This window comes from Marmota monax, unplaced genomic scaffold (assembly GCF_021218885.2).
Source record: "Marmota monax isolate L192 unplaced genomic scaffold, Marmota_monax_Labrador192_F-V1.1 WCK01_AAM20220418_F8-fsc00034, whole genome shotgun sequence".
NCBI lineage: Eukaryota > Metazoa > Chordata > Mammalia > Rodentia > Sciuridae > Marmota > Marmota monax.
Genome location: NW_026693934.1, coordinates 4,300,667 through 4,313,877, shown reverse-complemented (window position 1 = coordinate 4,313,877; position 13,211 = coordinate 4,300,667).

The following is a 13,211-nucleotide window of genomic DNA, read 5'->3' as shown; positions in this document are numbered from 1 at the left end:
AAGTTGAAATGTCACAGTGTCTGCTTTGCCCTCCTCCCCACTGGGTTCCAATTAGTTCAAACCACATTTTTTTGTAGCACTATTTATAAGGCAACAGGGAAATGATGTTAACTCTGCCAGCAACAGCAATGTTTAAATACAGATGTAGATGTAACCAGAACTAACTGGTTTCCACCCCCAGAAAAACAGCCTCCTTGCATGAGTTCTGTATAATGATATGTTCTTAGTGCTGTCATAATTTCTCTCATCATTGCTTTATGTCTCTTTACATAATAATTTCCAAAAAGTCTATGTTGAGAAATTCACCAATGGCTTCATTGTTTTGTGTTCCAGTTCTTTCAAATCTATTTCTAATAAACGAGTCATTTTGAATAATGAGTTTTGTATTTTCTTATAGTGAAAGTGAACAAGCCTTTCCAAATTGCTTCTCCAGCAAGTCTTCTTCCCCTTCACTAATTTTTTTCAATAGAATTCTTCTGGGATAGGGAACAGCTTAAAAGCGATGCAATGCCGTGGAAATGTTGTACCCATCTCAATTGCTGGGAGGATTACCAAAGGATTTGGATATAAAATGGTACGACAGTTATAGGCATAGCTTTTAAACAGGTGGTTAAAACTGATGGTTTAAGTTTCAAATGTTAAACTTGAAATTTTTGCATGACTCACAAAAATTTTATCAAATTTGTTAAGATCTTTCTGGAATCCAATAGTCTTTACACAGAACCCTAGCACCTCTACCTATTTAGCTCTGGAACCTTGGATAAGTGATTCCACTTTTTTTTTAACTTCAATTACATTTGCCACATAGATGTTATAAGAGTTGATTACAATTTTAAGTGCATAACACATACTTTATACTTCTTAAAAGGAAGTATTTTAATTTTTCCTATTAAGATTACTGTAATGTGGCTTATTATTGCTATCGTGAACATGCTATAAAATGGTTTTGATATTTTCTTCTATTTGTTTCAACATGGTTGGAAATAAATAGGGCATGTACTACACAAAATCATGAAATTTATATTCTTACCATATTAAAATTTATTGTACAAGGTCACCTCTCAGTTTTGTTTTTAAGAATTATTTCTACTCTATTACAAATATTTGCAATTATCTAAAATGATTTATACAAATTGTTTTGTTTAATGATAAATATAAGACCTGCCTTACTTCCCTAAACAAATGAACAAATCTGTGTCCTAATTTCTAGGTTAGTTTTCCCGTATAGTTACAAAAGGAATGTTTCAGCTAACACTGGAAAAGTGCATAAGAGATAATGAAGTAAATGAAATATAGCATAAGAGTAGATTGTAGTCAAGTGGAAAAACTAATGCATTGAAAAGAGTTGTGAAAATCATGAGATAGAAGACATCCCTCTCTTTTTCTCTATCTGTATATATGTGTGTATATATGTATGACAAAAATTGCATGTAATGAATTGTATATATATGTAATTATATATATGAAATGATTATATTATATATGCATATACCATTAAATATTAAATATTATATGCATATTATATTGTGTATTGTAAATTTGCATACTATATATGCATATATAATACATATCATTGCATACATATATACATATACTATGTATATGCATGTATAATATATATCATTACATATATACTTATGTTATATATGTGTGTGTGTGTATTATTTTTTATTCACTACTTTTAATGAAAAGGACATGAAAGATCTTAGATTTGGAAATGTGTTCAGACTACAAAAGCATGAAAGTACATCCCTAAACATTAGTTCATTGGATGAATATCATGATAACTCTTTAGGAAATAATTATCTTTTCACTCAGTCCAATGCCTTGTGGACATTTTTTAAAGTCTTATTAAAACCAAGTTAAAAGGAACTACACACACACTATACAAATTAAGGGAAAAAGCTTGGAGGTACTCATTCCATATTAGAATATCATTGTCACATTTTGTAAGTGTCAAGAACAGTTCATCTTCATGATCCATTCAGAATTACCCACACTCCTTAGGCAATGACATTTTAAAGAGCGTTTTGCTAAGAATAAAAGCGTTTTGCTGAAATAAATTAATTTATATTGGTAGTGCACCATTTCAGAAAGTAGCCATCTGGGATGTTACATTGTTTTATCATTGACATTAGCTCTGGCTCAAGCAGAAGCCTGCCTTTGGGAACTTCATCCCCTAGCATTCTAGGTCAACATAATATCATAGGTTATTTGATATGGGAAAATCTTTAGTTATCACAGTCCAATAACTCATTTTACAAAGTGAGAAGAAAGAGAGATGAATGACTTATTCTCTGACTTAGCCTGTGTCAGAGCTATGATTGACACTCTTCGTTCACTCCTTCTATGTACAGTCCTAAACTCATTGGTCTTGATTCAGCTTTTCTTATTGTCCTATTAGTATCATAGTAAAATGAATGAAGATAAGTTCAGGCATGAAAGGAAGACCAAGAAAATAATGATTTTAATTTCTGAAGAAAGATCAGATGAAATGAAATTTGTGCTTGAGAATTCTATTTCCTGTGTTTGTTTAATATATATTTTTTACTAATTATTGCTTTTTGATCTCCAAATAAATTGACAAATGACCATCTCACAAAGAAGTTGAGACTCTAGAATTTGAAATGGTCTCCAAAAGTAATGGCTTAGAATAGTTAATTTACTCACAATTTGTGTTTTGGGTAGGATTCAAATTAAACACTTTATAATATTTCATGAATATATCTGTTTATTATAAGTCCAAATGTACATAGTAAAATAGATGGATGAGCAGATAGATTACTTAAATAGATTGACAGATAAGGAGATGATATATACATAGAAAATACAAAAAGATAAAATAGTCATTTCTGTTCATAATTTTCATAATGAATGTGTATTATATTTATAATAAAAATTTAACAATATGGAAGATAAATTGCATTTTTACAATAATGATTATAATCTTTTGGCAAATATAGCTGTCTCCAGAAAATTACAGAAAATAATAACGTTCGCAGCTAGGAGTGATAAGATTCCTACAAGCCCATTAGGCTGTTTCTAACATGTGATCCAAAGAAAATAATTTTGACATTAAAGTCAGTTGCTGGTTACCTATGGGTGATAAAAAAAATAGCTATGTCCTACACAAGGTCTTGTATACCCATATGTTTCAGTTGCTTGAAGAAATTAGATTTCTCAGTTTTCTAAAGAGACTCAAACCACATAGATTAATTCATATATTTCACCAATTAGTTCCTACTATAAACAGTTAAATATGAAATGTAATCTCTTCTTTATACATTATAGACCTCTTGATGGCATGGTCAATTCTTCTAGTGCATCTTGCTTAGTCATTGATTTGATAATGTTTTTTATGTGCCCATGTTGTGCCTAACACCATGCTTGATATTGAGTATAGAGTAGTGAAAAAATACTAGCAAGGTCTCTGATCTCTGGTTCTATTGAGAAAAAGCAACACTATTAGGTAATCTTATATTGAAATGATTATTACATGCAATTATTAAATGGTAAAGTAAGTTTGAGGGAGACCATTCAACATGGGAAGATGCTTGTGAGAAGGGAACATTTGAGCTGAGATCTGAATGATCAGAAGAATCATAAGAGTATTGCACTTTTACTTTTTCATGAGTACCATTACTGAAACTTCATTTCTATTTATGGCATTATTTGAATCAGATATGTGTCCTTAGATCTCCATGACCACAGGAACATTTGAAAGAAATAAAAATAAGGCATGCTTGCTGGATTGGAAGATTAAATGCTTCTCATTCCCAGATGTTCCAAATGGCAAATTACTCTCAAATTAAGAAATGGTATCAGGAAAAGATGAAATATAGGCTAAGCCTATAATATTCTTAGTAATACCCAGAAATATTTAAAATTATTACAGATTTTTGGAAATAGACAAATTGTATTCTAAATATCTTCATAGCATGCCTTAAAAATTATTTACATTATAAAATAAAGCTTCTAAGAAGCTTAGGGTCATTGTGGCTGGTACACACATGGGGAGTCCAAGGTTGAAAAATACTGATTTAGAAGACATTTGTGGAGGTATGTTTATCTAAAGAATGGATTATAGGTTCTGAGGCTGTGATTTAGTGGCAGAGCGCTTGCCTCTCACACATGAGGCACTGGATTCGATCCTCAGCACCACATAAAAATAAATAAAGATATTGTGTCCATGTATAAGTAAAAAATATTTTTAAAAAGAATGGATTATAAATTGAATCATAAGAAACTGATACATCTTTTTCTTTATTTTTAGAGGACTTTCAGATGGCATTGCTACTGGAATAAGCATATTTATATATTTATTATTTTATTTATGTTGGGGATCAAACCCAGAGCCTCACGCATACTCAGCAAGCACTTGACAGCTAATCTATATCCCCACCCCAGAAGCCTGAACATTTTTTAAAAGCAATTGTATGAGACTGTTCTGGAAGAAACAGATAAAGTACAAACTGAAAAGGTGCCTTGGGATTCTATAAGTAATTTGCACTGGAAGATGGCTGTGTAAGGTACTTGTAAATTGGAACTAATTTACAAGGTTCATTTCTTCAGGAAAAGGAAGATGGACTCAAGGGCTGAAACCAGGATCTCTGGAGGTAGAATAAGGATCTATCAAGAAAAACTTCAAAGACAAAAAAGAGAGGGGAAGGGGAAATATAGTGAAATTAAATATGTAAAATTATGTTATGTGCATGTATGGATGTGTTACAGTGAACCCCAGCATCATGAATAATTATAGTGCCCTAACAAATACACTTTGAAAAGTACAATTTCAAAGTGTGATACTGAGCCTGAATCAAGGAACTGGCAAGATATGCCTGACTAGGTTTCGGAATTGCTATGAAATAAGTGACCTTAATTTTTCCCCCTTTTTGAATAGTAATGTCCATAGCATTTATTATATGCCTGCTCAAATATTGTATTTGGGAACAGAGCTGCACAAAGGAGACAGAATAGTGGACAGACAGGTAGGGTTCCTGCTCCAATGTGGTTTGCATTTCACTGAGAACACAAAGTCAATAAGTATGCAAACTGATACATTAATAAAGTTCAAAATATATACAGATTAAAATGGAATAAGAGGTAAAATCCCTATCCAACCCCTACACTCCAACCTAAGATTACCTGACAGGTCAAAGCAAACTGTTGTCATCTTGGGTTTTCCTCTTTTAACACTTCATTTAGTAGGTATAGAAATGAAGGTAAAAGGATTCAATAGTCAAACGTTAGGGAACCATGATAATAGTGACCTTTCATGATATGAAGCCATAGATATTAGTGTGTGACATTTCCCTAATATGGGACACATTTTTCCAGCTGCCACATCTGATTTCTGGTGGGAAGTTTTGTTTCCATCAGCAACAGGCATACAGGTTACTTCCTGGTATGGAGAAAAAGGCACATGAGAACACTACACAATCCTGAGACAGTCTCAGAGGACAGCAGGACACCCCCGCCCCCAACAAGTACCATTCAGAGGACTGGTTGGCCGCTCCAACAAGGACCACTTAGAGGATGGCAGGGCCACTCCAACAAAATGGCAACACTCCTACTCACAGGCAAATATTGACAGGCTGTGGAGAAAATTTTAAAATTTTATTATCCACTATTTGGATTGTGAACAGGAAGCTCATGTAAACCAAGGTAAAAAATTGTATATATATTGATAAGAGATTGAGATTGAGTTAAGTCACTTGAATTCAGATTGATTGGGGTACAATAAAACATAAAAAAGGAAGTTTTTGGACAAGAAAAACTTCTTTGAATAAAGTGGTGGGGGGGGGGTGCAGGAAGAGAAAGAAAGAGAATGTATGGGCAAAGATAATTCCTCAAGAAAAGGTTTTGGTAAATTATGATGTCTGTTTATTATAAGCCAATGCAAATACTTGAATTTCTTGGTTATATATTTGGCAGTCTTTGTAAAGGGTGAAATTAATTACATTAAAAATAGATTTCAAAGTTAGGATATAAATTACTTGGTGTCCAGCTGCCCATTAAATTCAGTATACTGGCTCCTACTGTCAGATCGAGAAGAAAGCATAAATAACAGAGGAATGTAAAGGCTTATTCTATCATTGCTATGTTACCTGCTAAAAAAGCATAATATTGGAAATGTACAGGAGTTCAGTCTTCCCCTAATTTACAAAAAACTATACAGACTTAGATCTTCTACCATTGAAACACTGGAGGACACCTACAATGTTACTACTACTAAAAGGAAAAGAAAATACTGGGCTGAGAACAAATGTGATCCAGGAAAACAGAATTTGTTAACAAGCAACTCTGTCTTAAAATTTTAAACTTTCAGTATTTTCATTCATGAATTGAAATGGAATGCTATCTGTGGTTGCCCAAACACTCAGAATGTTGTAACAGTTTTTAAGAAGATATCTTAACCTCTAAACAATATGGAGACCATACTGCTCAATAAGAATCCTCCTTCACATGGGTGTTCCCAGCTCTCCTCTTATATGCTGTCTTCATGTATTCTCAACTCACACTGCCACAAAACAGCAGCAATACAACAACAACACCAGACAATCCTGAGACAGGAAAAGCATTTTTTAGACATTTTTCTGCTAAGAAACAAACTATAACATTATACAGGATGGAAATCATTGATTAACAGCAACCTGAAAGTCTTCTGATTGTACAAACGTGTTATTTGAAAGTTAAAAATATCCACACTTGGGAGAATTTAAACATTTATATGTCTTAATCTTTTGTCTGACAGTGGAATTTCTAATGAAATAAATTTTACTAATAAAATAAATTTTACATCAGGTGTGTGATCAGAATGATGACCACTCACCTGGCTTCCAGTCTTTTCATGGCATGCTAGAACCATCTTCGTCGAAGCTTCATTTCATTTACTTAGTTTCATTGCCATAACAATCTATTATACATCACATTAAGACTTCTATGGAATTTTCTATTTGAGATTACTGGTTGTTTTGAAGCAAACTTGATATGGATAATTACTAATTAATTTTACTATATTTTAGAATTAGCATCAACATTAATGTTCCATGGACATTTTATCTAAGGAATAATCATAAGGAACAGAGATAAGTGCTTCAAACTCTTAGTACCAGCTATAAATAAGAGATAATTCTTTTATTTTAGGTTTTCTGTTTTTCATTTGTTGTGTGTATGTTCATGTACATGTATATGTCGGCATAAACTAAATTGGTTTGTCAGTCTATCAACAAGGGTAAAATTGGTTACATGTGTATTCTCGGTCAAAAACCCAATTTACCTTCAAGGACATAAAACAAAACATGGAAGAAAAGATTCATGAAAAATGCATTAATAAGTTTGACAAGTTGTCCAAAGACCATTAATCATCTTGGGAAACAAAAGTCACACAATTTATAATGAGGTAAGCATTTCCAGAACATGACATTCAATTGTCTTAATATCAACAATATACTACATTCTGATTCTATTCATTTGGAAACAAATAAAAACACAGCATTTTTTTCTAATAATTATATTCATAGGGTATTGTTCAAAATTTGAATTTGAAAGCTAAGTAGAAAGGTATTTCAAAGAACTGTAATTGAAAAGAATGCTTATTACTATCATTTTCTTTAAAACTTCAAGCACTTTTCAAACATTGAGTTTCATGAGATAGCATATAAATGTTGATATCTTGAGTGATAAATGGCCTTGAATTTAAAATTAGAAACAAAGAATTTCATACACAAGACTGGATAACCCCATTTATTTTATTCCTAAAAAGGTTGCCTATTTGCAAATCAAATCTCCTCTGAAGAGGAAAATACATATATTCACCACAGCTTTCTCTTTAATGATTTTCTTTGTTTTTCCAGGAGGTTTAAGATGTTAGATTTTGCATGCAAATAGTAATAAATATTAGCAGTGACAATGAATAATGATGAATATAAGTGGATTTAATCTCACAGGTGTGATCCTTGCCATCCTGGTTAACCTCATTCTGAAAGGAAATTCTGGAAATGAATGCAGACTTTAATTGAGAAATAGAATTGGTGGACTTAGGTATCTTCTATTTTGCTATGCAAGTAGGTAAAGCTATGGGTTAATGAGACTACAGGGAATTTGAAGAGGGCATCTGTTACATCACTAATTTCTCTATCCAAAGATTATAGAGATAATGTTGCCCTGAAAGGAAAATCTATGTTTGCTTTTCCATTTTGCCCCAAGATATTAGAGTCAACATAATTTAAACCAATTACTCCTTCTTACTACCCCATACCATTGCACTGTATGTTAGCCAAACAGAAAAGGATGGATCTTCCTACTACATGTTATTCCTAAAAAATAGTGCCAAGTCCCAGGAATACACAGAAGAACATAAGCACATTTTAGGGACAAGAATAGCATAAGGGTGAAGTGTTCATCTGAATCTGCCTGTTATTACAGTACAACATTAAAATGTGCCCTTGAGGACGGTGGAAGCAACTCAGTGGTGCAGTGCTTGCTTTGCATGCATGAGGACTCGGGTTCTATCCCCAGTATCAAAAGGAAAGCAACCAGAAACTTGACGAAGAAGCCCTTCCTCGTTTGATATCTGTATTTTCTACAAGGACATCTTCCTGGATATCAGTGCTGGAAAACAGGTCTTTGGAAGTCTGTGATTACTTTATTGAACCATTTTAATTTTCTAGGGTAAAATAGCTCTATTTTTGTACACTGCTGGTTTCCAAGCAGGCTATTTTGAGTTTTTCTTCCTTGCCCCTGAGTTATAGAGTCTGACAGAACCAGAAATAACTTCTTAGCCACTGTCATTCAATGAAAATCTTCTTGTGGGGGAGGAGTGGACAAATGTGATATCATCTGAAGCTTTGATTTCACATTAAATTATAAGTTAGATTATTTTTGGCTTAATTTGGGCTAAGAAACCTAACAATGGGGACTGGGCACATGCTCAGATCCTCTATTCACTTGGCTGACTCTTCTCATCCTTCTTTTGTGCTGACTGTATTGTCTCTGGCTCGGCCACAATGGAGATTATAAAACATAAAGGAATAGAAATGTCATACTGGACACATGTGGTGTCCTTTAGGTGTGTCAGTGGCATTGTCAGCAAACACATTCTGCTTCCTCCATCAGAACTTTCCATTTCCCTGTACCCTGTGGAGGATCTATCTACTTCACACAAGACCATTGACAACCTCGAAATCTCCTACAGGCTGTCTTTGCTTTGGTCTCCCAACTCCGGTAGACAAATCGTTAGCCAGAGTTTTCCTCAAATGTTTATAAAGTCTGGTTACTTTTTGAGAAATCCTCTCTGCCCATAGAAAGATTGCATGTTTGTGTCATAAGTAGAATTTTCTGGTGTTGCTTTCTTATTGCTCTTCAACCACAGGCAATTCTATCCCAACTTTTGTTAATAAAGGCCTCCAGATGAGATCCAAACACTGATTCCTGTATCATTCAAAACCTAGAGCTACTGATAAAGGATCATCTCCCCAAATTTGATCTAAGCTAGAGAGTTGCCCAGGATTCACTGAACTTTCTTCATAGTAATCCTATATGGGCTATTTTCTAAATGTTTATGTCTCCCTTAAGTCCGTCCATACGTTGAAACTCTACCCCACAAGGTGCTGTTATGAGAAATCAGGGCCTTTGAAAGGTGATTAGATCAATTGTGTGGAGTCCTCATGAATGGAATTAGTGTTCATAAAATGAGGCCCCAGAGAATTCCTCACTCCTATCCCTCAAGGTTGAGTCAGAAGCTTTGTGTATAAACCATAAAGGTGGTCTGCCTCAGATGCTGAATCTGCTAGTATCTTGATCTTTGATATTCTAGCTTCCAGAACTATGGAAAATAAAATCTAATGTTTTCAGTCTCCCATTTTATGGTATTTTGGTTACAATAGCCCAAATGGACTAAGACACTAGCGCCAATAGTAAGAATTTAAAAGCCTTTACCAAAACAGAAAATTGGTTTTATTCCAACTTTTAGATTATATAACAAAGGGGTGGGAAATTTTTCTTTGTAACATAACAGGTAATAATTATTTGGAATTAGAAACATGTCCTTGAGAAGAACACAAATCTTAGATTTAAAATAGAACTTTCACATTAATGTAGTCCAATCTCACATCACATTTCTTCTCTTCTTCTTTTCTCACACCCCAATATGCAGCACCCTAATTATCTTCAGAGGATAATACAGTAATATGTGTCTGAATAAGAATAGTTTTATTTCAAACAGAAGTGGCTGGCAAGAGTTGGGGAGAAGGTAGTAAGAAGACACAGAAGTATCACAAAGCATTTATAGGCCTGACATTGTGCTAAAAAACAATGACATAAGTAAGAGGAGCATCAAGGATTAAAGTTTCCCACTTCATCTTCTCTGGTGTCTCTGGTGTTCTTCATCTCTTGGGTTTTTATTTCCTTGAAGCTATGCTTCATTTCCCTGTGGGCCACCTTAGGTTCGTTCTTTAGCATGCATATGTCTCCATTGTACCTGTTCATGATTGTTCATGTCACCTTCTACCCTCAAAGCCAATATGAGTCACCAAGCTTAGATTCCCAATGTTAACAGATTCATTTTTCCACATTTTTTATTGGTGCATTGTGGTGAGCCGCTTCTGCCATTTCTGCAGATTATGGTCGCCATTACAAGATGGCGCTGGCTCCGCTGTGGTCTGTGACAAACAATTTCTTATCTGGGAAAGTTGGCACATGATTTTTCACCACCCTGTGAGAAAGTTCCACGCGGCAGCTTTGCATTGGGGCTTGGGATGCTTTATTAAGGCTGGGAGGGGCACCCGAGAGGAAGAAGAAGGAATATCCAGGGACCTGAATAAACTGTTGAAAGAAGATTCTCGAGTTGCGTATTCCTTTCGGGCAAGGGGTCGCGACAAGTGGTGCCGAAACCCGGGAACCAGAACTTTCAACAGTCAGGGGTGGTGCACCGGTTAGTCCCAGGTAAGTGGGATCCGCGATCAAAGCGGGGTTAGTCCCAGGTAAGTGGGATCCACGATCAAAGCGGGGTTAGTCCCTAGTAAGTGGGATCCGCGACCAAAGCGGGACAGCTCCTCTGTAATGAAAGAGAGAGCCTTACATTTTATTGCAGCTGCACTGTGTACTTTCGCTCCTACTTTCGCTTTCTTTTTTTTGTGCTTTCTTTGTTGTTGTGTCATGGGTGCCGCATCTTCAAGTCCGCTTCTCCTGGCCCTAGATGGCCTGTTACGTTCCAAGGGACTGGAAGTGAAACATAGTACTTTACAGAGATTTTTACAGAAGATAGATATCGCTGCACCGTGGTTCGCATTTTCGGGCAGCCTTACTGTGCCTAGTTGGGATAAATTAGGCAAAGATCTTGACTTTGCTTCTGAGCAGGGCATATTAGAGGGTGGGGTGATACCCCTTTGGAAAATGGTCCGTAGTTGCCTTACAGATGATAGATGTCAGGAAGCACTTACTAAAGGACAGGAGGTTTTAGAGCGATTGCATGAGGAAAAATCGGAGATGGCAGAAAGTGAAGTGACTCGGGAGGATGGGAGTGTGCGGAGCATGAGACGGGGGAGGAAACGGTTGTATCCAGATCTCAGTACGCTGCGTACACCCCCATGCGAAAGTGGGTCAGAGGAGGAGGAGGATGAGGAGGAAGAGCTCGAGAGGCTGTCTCGTCAGCTAGGGAGTTTAGCTGTAGGAGAAGGGAACACAGAAAAGCAAGGGCTCAAGAAAAGCGATCCCCCGGATCCACCGCCGGATGGCGGGGGCGTTTCGGGAAGAGCTTTCCATGCCCAAACATGGAGGGCTGTTCACGCTGAGATGGGTCTTGCTTATCCAGTTTTTCAGGATGACAACAGGGGAAGAGTCCATGAACCCTTAGATTTTAAAATTGTGAAGACCCTGGCGGAGTCTGTACGCACTTATGGGGTGGATGCCGCCTTCACGCTGACTCAGGTGGAAAATCTGTCTAGATACTGTATGACTCCCTCTGATTGGGCTAGCCTTGTTCGGGCTTGCGTTTCCCCGGGTAAATATTTGGACTGGAGAGCATTCGTGCTAGAGGGCGCAATAGAGCAGGCCGCCCAAAACCATGCAGCGGGACACCCCCATTGGGACAAGGATATGCTCTTGGGACAGGGTAGATTTGCAAATCAACAGACAGGATTTCCTCTTGAGGCATATGATCAAATTAACAATATTTGTATTCGGGCATGGAAGTCGCTTCCAAATAGAGGAGAGGTGTCTGGCAATTTGACCAAGATTCTACAAGGCCCTACAGAACCTTTTTCAGATTTTGTAGCAAGGATGGTGGATGCTGCTGGAAAGATTTTTGGGGATCCTGATAGAGCCATGCCCCTTATCAAGCAATTGGTCTTTGAACAATGCACCAAGGAATGTAAAGCGGCAATCACTCCTTATAAAAATAAGGGCATAGAAGCATGGATGAAAGTGTGTAGAGAGATTGGAGGACCTTTAACTAATGCAGGTCTTGCAGCTGCTGTCCTTCGGGTGGCAAAAAGGGGCAATCCTGGTGCCGGAACATGCTTCCATTGTGGTCAGCCCGGTCATTTCAGACGTGAATGTCCTAAAAAAGATAATTTTACTGGACCCCCTCACGGTGGCCCTTCCAATGGCTTTCGTCAACCAGGGCTGTGTCCAAAATGTAAAAAAGGGAAGCATTGGGCAAAAGAGTGTAGATCAATGAGGGACATCCATGGACAGCCTATTTCAGCTGGGCCAAAAAACGGCCGAAGGGGCCCCCGACCCCAGGGCCCACAAATATATGGGGCAATGGAGAATGTCACACCCAAACCCGAGACATGGCCATCTCTACGCCATCCCATGAGACGCGGAGAGCCACTACAGGTGCCGCGGGATTGGACCTCTGTTCCACCTCCAGACTCGTATTAACACCTAAGATGGGAGTCCAATTGGTGGAAACTGAGTTCAAAGGGCCTTTACCGCCTGGCACTGTAGGTTTGCTAATTGGACGTGCATCTTCTACTTTGCAAGGTCTTCATGTCTTTCCTGGAGTTATTAGCCCTGATACTGTAGGGACAATAAAAGTTATGGTGGAAGCTCCAAGGGGCATTGTATCTATTTCCCCAGGAGATCGGATTGCCCAATTGTTACTTCTACCCAGCCTGCATACCCGCTTTTCTGCTGATTCCTTTTCAAGGACAAGTGATGAGATTGGAGTTACTGGAGGGAATTCTGTTTATTTGTCCTTAGATATG